Source organism: Suricata suricatta, chromosome 12 (genome assembly GCF_006229205.1).
Source record: "Suricata suricatta isolate VVHF042 chromosome 12, meerkat_22Aug2017_6uvM2_HiC, whole genome shotgun sequence".
Taxonomy (NCBI): domain Eukaryota; kingdom Metazoa; phylum Chordata; class Mammalia; order Carnivora; family Herpestidae; genus Suricata; species Suricata suricatta.
The window spans coordinates 58,340,613-58,350,278 of NC_043711.1; the positions used below are offsets into that span (position 1 = coordinate 58,340,613).

The 9,666-nt window shown below is 40.3% G+C and overlaps 1 long non-coding RNA gene across 2 annotated transcripts in view; it reads left to right on the forward strand.

The window, feature by feature from the left end:
* Positions 1 to 663: 663 nt before the first annotated feature.
* LOC115273041 overlaps positions 664 to 9,666 on the forward strand; it is a 21,227-nt gene continuing 12,224 nt past the window's right edge. Inside the window, exons 1-2 of one of the 2 annotated variants that reach the window (XR_003900631.1) lie at positions 664 to 741; positions 2,952 to 3,088. This is a non-coding gene — a long non-coding RNA (uncharacterized LOC115273041). Of the gene's footprint in view, positions 742 to 2,951; positions 3,100 to 9,666 lie in introns of those variants that run through there. The other variant, XR_003900630.1, reaches the window with a different exon arrangement.

Genomic DNA, 9,666 nt, shown 5'->3' on the forward strand with positions numbered 1-9,666 from the left:
CATCATACCCTTTTTGCCCAGCTGTCCAAAGGAATTATTTATTTGACTTTAAAGTTCAGTACTTATACTATGTCATGGTTTTTGTCATTCTGGTGATATTCTTAGGTGTGCCTTGTGCTGTTTCTGAATCTATTTTTAACCTCGATGTTTCAGGAAAGTTTTCTGCAATTACCAATTTCAAAATTTGTTCTCTTTCTTTATTCTTAACTTTTTCTTCAGGTACTGCTATAATCTATATGCAGACTTTTTGTTGTCATTGTTGTCTAAATGTCACTTTTAGCAAATTCCCTTTTGCCACTTTATTTTAAATTTCCTTATGATTAAACCAATGTCCTCCTATTTCTCACAAGGCATTGACTGTTGTGTTGTTTGCTGTTATGTTTCTTGAAATCTAGCCTCTATCTCTCAGATGATTATCTTTCAATATGAATTCTTTCCTGAGTCCTCTCTTTTCTGGATCTCTCTAGTTTCCTTCACTTCCCTCTCCTCTCTTGACACAGTGGTGATACAAGACAGGGCTCTGGACACATGGTGGTTGTCCTACTTGCTTGTATTTGGGGGCTTTTGGGCAGTTACTTTCTCATCTAGTTTTGTTTTAAGTTTCTTCATGTGTTTTTGGTTTTGCTTCCTAATTGCCATATTCTTTTTCTTATTATTAGGATCCAAAGAGATTCAAAACTTTCGTCACTGCTGCTGTTTTCCCAGAAGCCCTTTAAATCCACCTGGATTTGATGACATTAAGTATGTTCCTGAAAGCCATCCGCATGATAAGATGGCTGTGGTAATTTAGCTGTAACCAAAAGTGATGTAAGTCACATAAATGCATCCCCAACTCAACTTCCCCCAAATGCCTCTGATTACCCAGAGCCGCTTGACATGCAAAGATGTGAGGGAGACTGGTTGGAGTGGTCTTAAGTGCCTACAGTTACAGTAGTTTACTGTGTCAGATTTTACAAAAACATCTTACCATGTGAACACATTGCTGGGGCTCTTTCTAAGACCACGGAAAGGCAGGTGAAGACTTTGTAAACCAGAGAGTATCTGTAAGATGAAATATTACACAGCCAAGGAAAACAATCTTTTTCAATTTAAAAATAATCTCTTCATAATAATAAATGTGAATTGCAGAAAATTAGAAAATTTAGATTAAAATGCATTAAATAAGAAAATGAAAACATCATATTCCTATCACCAAGAGGTGACCATTTTTAATACCTTAGCATATATCTTTGCAGATTTTGAAATATCTTGATGACAGTTAAAACTGCACAAAAATGATGTGGAGTGAAAAAAATCAGTACAAGTTGTCTCAACAATGATAATGAGTTATGAAGTTACATATGTGTTGAAAAGTATTAAAATGAAATATACCAAAAATGTTAACAGGGTTTATTTGGGGATCATAGGCTTAGAGGGATCATTATTTTCTTATTTCCTGTATTTCCTATAACAGGCATGCAGACTTTTATAATAAAAAAAAATGAATCACTTAAAAAAGTAATTATAGCTTTCTAAAAGTGAGATGCGATTGTGAGCGTATGTAAAATCGGATAAACAGCTTATTTTGTGTCTGATGATTATGTAGCTGCATTATGGTGTTTCATGTTCTCTTTCCTCAAAAAAAGTAAAATAAAAAACCCAAATCAGATCAGACTATGACTTGGTTCCCTGACATTAACACGTGGGCATTACAGGAATGTGTATGTCACATGGTCAATTCATTGGCAGGAGGATTATGTCATCAAGGGAATAAATTTGAAATTCCCAAGGTACTTTTCTCTGGTAATCAGGACTTTATTTATCTCTAAGCTAAAAGAGGGGATTGAATTCTTTAACAATGATCAAAAACAGCTTTTAGGAAGATTCCTTTCCTATTAAATTTTTTTCTTAAAGTTGCAGTAAACACTGTGTGATGTGCCCATGCAGGTGGAGCCAGCAGAAGTCTTGATGGGATGGTTTCCTTTGCCTTGAAAGGCACAAGAATGAATGTCACAAGATGCATGGAGAAAAAATTATTTGTAAAAGGAAACGTTTGAATAGGGGCAGTCAATGCCAGTGATAACATTGGCAAGGATTCCTGGGATAGTCACTTTTGAGGACTTTGATTTTTCAAGTAAAACCCAGTGACAAAATTCCCACCATTGGCCACAGAGTATTCCTAACTATTTGAGAAACCTAGGCCTTAAGTTAAAATCAGATTTATGTAATTTAATTATATTTTAGTAGTTCAATCTAAGTTCAACTTCCATGTTTGAAATGTAAGTGTTTAATTTTAGTAAGGTAAATTGGAAGGGCTGGTATTTACCAGATGCACCAACCCCTGAAGGCCTGAATGCTTCCAGTAAGAAGACCCTAGATCACATCCATTTAACCCTACCCTTTCTTTGGGGCTACTGGAGAGATCCAGATATTTCCCATGGTCCATACTATTGCACTTACATGGTTGGAAGGTGGTGGTGGAATTGCTACCCCTATACCATTGCCCAGAGGGGAGGAACCCCACTTCCCAGAACAGTGGCTGTCCTCTCTCCTAGCAAGAAAGTCAGCAGGAACTCTTGTCCGGCAACAGCAGCTTAGGTAGGGGTCCTCTGCATTCCTCTCTTCTGCTTCTAGAGAGACTGGGAGGATGAGGGGGCATTCCTACTTGCTACCAGGTGATTTTACCTGGGTCTGGATGCAGACTCACTCACAGGAGAAAGAACCTACTCCTAGTTCCATGTTTAGAACTGAAAGGTGCCTCTTTATTCAGACCAGAAAGTAGATAGTTACAACTTTGACCCCAGGGGAAAGCGACAGCTTGGACATGAATAAATATTATGTGTAGTTCTTTTTATCTATAAATCATATCAGAAAAGTTAAGTTGTGAGCCATGTACCTGATAAACAAACCATTGACTTAAGTCTTCTTTAGTAATTTGCTGGGGAATCATGAGTATAATCTCTCTCTTCCAGGTCACTGGGGAAAGCATTATGGATGGAACTAGATGTCCACTTATTATGAGCACTGAAATATCAAAGAATTTGTATGCAGATCTCACAAAACTCTTTCTGGGGTCAAAAGGATTTGCTCATATATATTAAACTTACTGGTAAGAGTCCATTTACATGCATTATACAGGCGATTTTGTTTTATTGCATTTCACATATACTGTGTTTTTCACAAATTGAAGGTCTGTGGAAACACTGTTTGGAGCAAGTCCACTGGCATCATTTTCCCAACAGCATTTGCTCACTTCATGTCTCTGGGTCACATTTTGGTGATTCTTAAAATATTTTAAGCTTTTTAAATTGTTACTAAATTTATTTTGATGATCTGAGATTGGTGATCTTTGATGTTACTGTTGTAATTGTTTTAGCCACAAACTGTGCCCATATGGTGGTAGGCTTGTTTGATAAATGTTGTCTGTCTTCTGACTGCTCCATTGATCAGCCATTTTCCCCATCCCTCTCCTGCTCCTCACATCTCCCTGTTCCTGAGACACAACAATATTGAAATTAAGGCAATTAATAACCTCACAGTGGCACATGAATGGATGCTCAGTGTCACTCATCCTCAGGGAAATGCAAATAAAAACTACAATGAGATACCACCTCATGCCTGTCAGAATGGTTAAAATTAACAACACAAGAAATAGCAGGTGCTGTCAACGATGTGTAGAAAGGGGAACCCCCTTGCACTGCTGGTAGGAATGGAAACTAGTGCAGCTACTCTGTAGAACAATGTGGGGGTTCCTCAAAAAACTACAAATAGAGGCACCCTAGGATCCAGCAGTTACACTAATAGATATTTACCCAAAGGATAAAAAAAATACAGATTCAAAGGTGTACATGCATCCCAATGTTTACAGCAGCATTATCATCAATAGCCAAACTATGGAGAAAGACCAAATATCTACCAAATGATAAATGTATAAAGAAGATGTAGTATATATATATACACATATATATACACACACACACATATGAACATATACATATGTATATATACATACATATATATGGGAATATTACTCAATCATCAAAAAGAGTGAAATCTTGTCATTTGCAATGATGTGAATGGAGCTAGAATGTATTAGGCTAAGAGAAATAAGGCAATCAGAGAAAGACAAATACCATATTATTTCACTTATATATGGAATTTAAGAAACAAAACATAAACATGTGCTTTTGGAGGGAAGAGGAAAGAGAAGAGAAACAAACCACAAGAGATTCTTAATGATAGAGAACAAACTATGGTTTGACAGAGGAAGGTTGGTGGGGGATATGGGTTAGATGGGTGATGAGTACAAGGGAGGACACTTGTGATGAGTACTGGATGCTGTATGTGAGTGATGAATCACTGACTTCTACCCCTGAAACCAATATTGCACTGTATGATAACTAACTAAAAAGAAAGAGTCAGATGCTTAACCCACTGAGCCACTCAGACCCCCTTTGAGTGACTTTTAGATCTAAAATAAAAACTGATGGAAATACAAAGAAATTTATTTATTTGCTTTTAAGTTTTTGGAAAAAATTCCACTTAGTTAACATGCAGTGTTATATTCGTTTTAAGTGTTCAATATAGTAATTCAACACTTCATACAACATTCAGTGCCGATCATGACAAATGCACTCCTTAATCCCATCATTTATTTTACACATCTCCCTTCTGGCAACCATCAGTTTGTAAATTCACCATCATGTGTGAGAATTTTAATGGACATCTCTCAAAATTGACAGAGATCAGGATGATAAAAATAAGCAAAGAATTTGAATACTACAGATGACAAACTTCATATGATAGATAATAGGCCTATTTACCCATCAGAGAATCTATATTATTTTCAACCATACATAGCATGGTCACAGAAAGTGAGCATGTGTAAGCTATAAAGAAATTGTCAGGGCACCTGGGCGGCTCAGTTGGTTCAGTGTCCAACTTTGGCTCAGGTCATGGTCTCGTGGTTCATGAATTAGAACCCCTTATCCAGTTCTGTGCTGACAGCTCAGTGCCCAGGACCTGCTTCAGACTCTGTGTCTCCCTTTCTTTCTGCCTCTCTCTTGCTCATGCGCTCTCTCTCTCTCAAAAATAAACACTTAAAAATTTGTTTTTTAACGAAAATTGTCAAGAAAATTTATAAAAAGGTAGAAACCATGCTATAGGTCACACGAATCATAACATAATACAATAAAATTAAGAATTAACCACTGAAGATAATATATAAACTATACTCAGAAATGATAAACTATATAGAAGTAAATAAATGTTGTACAAAGTTTATCATTGTTAGTATTAGGAGAAATGCAAATAAACTAAGTCCACTTCATTAGGGAAATAGTTACAACCATGGTACATCCATAGTATGGGATGCCATGCAGCAGTTAAATGAATGAGGTAGATTTATTATATACATAAGCATGAATGATTTCCAAGACATGTTGATAAATGAAAAAGTAGTTGAAGAGCAAGGATACACTGTATGATACAGTTCATGAAAAAACCCACAAAATGAAATTACCTTTCGCATGAAATTAAATCCATTTTATACGTACACATACACATTATATGTAATACAACGAAAACTGTAAAGGAAAATTCTGTAATATTGTGTTATTGTGATAACAGTGATTGCCTCTGGGATGGACCTGGCACTCAATGTAATGTGGTCAAGAGGGGGCTTCTCATCACATGCATTGTTAGACATTTTTATAATGGTGATATATGTATGCACTATTGATACCAGTTTTAAACCACTTAAAATAACAAGAAAGGTAAGAAGAGAAAAACAGTTCCATTGTTCAATGGAAGAATATGAAGGTTTGCTTTTAATTCTTTTCTCTTCTTCTTGCTCATTCTTTATCTTTAACCTCCTCTACTAGTGTTTACAGTGTCATGGACTTGACAGGGGCCACTCATCATTTCCTATTTTCATAGACTGTTGTGACTTTGTTTGTGTTAGCCAGTTTCCAAGATAGCTGCCAGTGATTTTTGCCTCCTGGGAGTCACACTCTCATGCAGGCACACCGAATCAGGGTGGGCCCCCAACTGTCCTGGCTGAGAAGTCATTGTAGCTTCCGCCGTGCTCTCTTCGATGGCTCACGCTGAGGGAAGCTAGCCACTCTGCCTTAAGGATACTCAGGCAGGCCAGTGGCGAGACCCATGGAGAGAGATGATGAGGCTTCCCCCACAGCTAGCACTACCTCAACAGCTATGTGAGGGACCCAGTAGGAGGAAACCCTCCACCTCCAGCCAAGCCTTCAGATGATGGCAGCCCAGGCAGGTGTATGACTGTAGCCTCTTGAGAGACCCTGAACCAGAACTGCCCAGGAATTCCTGACCCACAGAAACCATGAGAGATAATGATTATTGCTGTTTTACACCATTAAGTTGTGTGATATCTGTTACACAACATTCTGGGACATTGGCCCAGGCACCCTCCATTCATAGGCATCTAATTATTTCAACTATACTTGATTACCTTAATCAGTATCCAATACCAGCATCTGTGTTTGATGTTAGCTCAGTCCTTTTTGACCTCTCATCTTTACCCACCTGACTGTGAGGCCCCCATCACTTGGCCTGCTGGGATGAACCACTATGGTGGGAACACTACCCTCACACAAAGGCCAAACCAGCTTTGGGGAATGGCAAGGCAGTCCTTTAGGGCCAGGCATTTTCTGGAATGTGTTTGCATGTTTTATGGGGTCAGGTCACTGAGCATCCAATGTTGGTAATGGAAGCTTCCACCTCTTTTGTGTTGGCACACCTGCAGAAATAAAGTCTTTTTAGGCCTGGTTTGCCACCAAGATGCCACCTAGCTATACAATGGCAGTTCCAGGTCTGAAGAGAGGAGTGGGCTGGTTAACAGGAGGGGTCTTCCCAGAGCACCTCTGGGTGGAAGAAATAAGACTTTCTGGGTGGCAGACCTCCTGTTGCCCACTTTGGGAGGGCTGACAGATGGGTTTGAATGGATAATTTGGATAATCAGAGCTGAAAGAGAGCCTAAAAAGCTATCTAAAACACTAAGCAAAATAAGTCACTCAGAGAAAGAAAAATACCAAATGATTTCACTCATATGTGGAATTTAAGAAACAAAACACATGAACATAGGGAAAGTGAAGGAAAAATAAGATAAAAGCAGAGAGGGAGGCAAATCATAAGAGGCTTTTTAAACTGTAGAGAACAAACTGAAGGTTGCTGGAGGGGATATGGGTAAGGAATGGGCTAAATGGGTGATGGGCATTAAAAAGGGCACTTAGTGTTATGAACACTGGGTTTTATATGTAAGTGATGAATCACTAAATTCAATTCCTGAAGCCAACACCATACTGTATGTTAACTAACTTGAATTTAAATAAAATCAGGGAAGAAAAAAATGACCTATCCTATTCTGCACAGAAGTAAAAATATTGAAATGATTCCCTTAGGATCTATATAGTATATATTGTAAACAAGGCATTATAAAATTATCCTCTTGCACTTAAAAAATAAAAGAAAGGGCGCCTGGGTGGCTTATGACCTGAGCCAAAGTTGGACACTTAACCAGCTGAGCCATGGAGGTGCCCCTGAATTTGTTTTTAGATAGATTTTGTATGAACAGATAATAGGGACACCTGGGTGGCTCAGTCAGTTGAGTGACTAACTCCTGACTTTGACTCAGATAGTGATCTCACAGTTTGTGGGTTTGAACCCAGTTTCAGCTCTGTGCTGACAGCTCAGAGCCTGGAGCCTGCTTCAGATTCTCTGTCTCCCTCTCTTTCTGCCCCTCCCTGTCTCATGCTCTCTCTCTCCAAAAAAAATAAAAAAATGATAGTAAATAAAATAAAATAAAATTATAGTGCTTCCCTCTATTGGGAGACTCTGCAGCCAGCCTAAAGAAAGAGAAATGAGCACTTGTGAGAGTTCTCATTTCTCTTTCTTGTGAAAGAAAGAAGCAGCACTTAGCCAAATCATGGAAAAGCCTAAATGGCCTTGTATGGAGCATAAGCCTGTGGTGGTCATGGTCTCTATGATTCTGTGGGCCTGCTTCCCACAGAATGTTCATGCTCCCACAGCATCTGACTAGGAAAATGTTGGCTTACAAGGGGTCTCAGAGGAAGGTGCCTAGTTCATCTGGGCTGGGGCTGAGGCTGAAACCATGCAAGGGGGTTGGCCAGAGAGAAAGAGGTGGGTGAGAACAGTGTGTAACAAGGTTCAAAGTGGGAGAGAGAATGTGGCTTCTTGGAGATTTATCAAGGGGTAGGAGTGGTGGGCAATGATCGGAGGAAGGGAGCGCTTGGCTGGAGTAGCTGATTTCCTGGGGTCACAGGCAACTGTGTCAAAGGTCACCCATGTCCCAGCCCTACAAGCAGGTACCCCCTGATGAACATTTCCCCATTTCTCCACAGAAGCCTTTTGCCAGCTCAGGTAGTCACAGCTGTGCAGGGTTCCCTGGAAGTCTACTTTCATGAAGTTTAACATTTTCAGTAAGATTGAGTTTATTAACTGTATAAGTAAATGTGGTCTATTTGCATGTATTCCTTTGTAAGAAATGTTTTCATATGAACAAAGCAGTTGAATCAGAAACTCCTCTTTTCTGGATCATACTTTGATCTTGACATCTCATACTTTTGAATCTTTTGGATCCTTCTGGACCTTCGGTACTGGCATTCCTGGACAAGCTCTGACTTACTCTCTAAACCTTTAAGCCATTGTAGCAGATGTTTTAGGTCCCCTGTTCAGACTCCTGGGATCCCCTTTTCTGGTCAGAGGGTGTGTCCTCCCCAGATGCTATGGGGGTTGGAGTGTCACTCCTGCTATCTGGCCCTGGACTCTTCCAGGGAGCTGAAGCTGCCTGGTCCAGAGCAGCTGCTTCCATCTGCGTGTGCCTGTAGCCTCTGATTGCTTGGCTGGGGCGGGGACCATGAGGGTACAAAGCCCCTGCCTCCTGACTTAATAGGATGGTCCCTGCTCCAGGGTTCCTATGGAATCAGGTTGGAACCAGAATTCACCTGAAAACACATTCTTGCTTCTTTCTGTTTCCTATCCTGCTTCTTCCCTCTTTCCAGGGTTTACCCCAATGCACTATGTACCTATGGATCCCCATCTGGGCTCTGCTTCTGTGGACCCAGCCCAGGACATCTATTCTGAGCCCTTCTGGGTTCTCTAGCTCCCTAGGGACAGGGGATATGGACTGGTGTTTTTGGCAACTCCTGAAGTTCAGGCACAGCATGGAGGTTCTGTGGAGCTGAGATGGTATAGATATCAGTTAGACAGTGGCTGTGCCTAGAAAGACCACCAGAATAAGGTGGTAGATGATGTTTCCAGCCTCCCCAGTGAGGAGAGTAGCTCACCAGGTGATGATCTAGGTAAGGTGGTTGATTCATGGCTATGTAGGGTATGCAAACCAGATGTGAAGCTGGAAAATAGAGTGGTGACAGTTTGCAGGGCTCAGCATTGATGAGAAGGGGCAGATGGGGCCAGGACAAAACAACCATAGCTAAGTGTTGCTGGTGATTCCAAGAAACCCCAGCCTGGAGTGGAGAAGTGAGGTGGGCAGTGGGGGCAATACTGTGTGGATGACTAGAGCTTCTTCCCAGAGGGGAGCACTGGGAATCAGAGAGTAGGTACCTCAAAGTCATTGTACCCAAAGTCCAGGAAATTGGAGCAGTTGTCCATCAGCTCCTGCCCTTGTTGGTTGGGGGC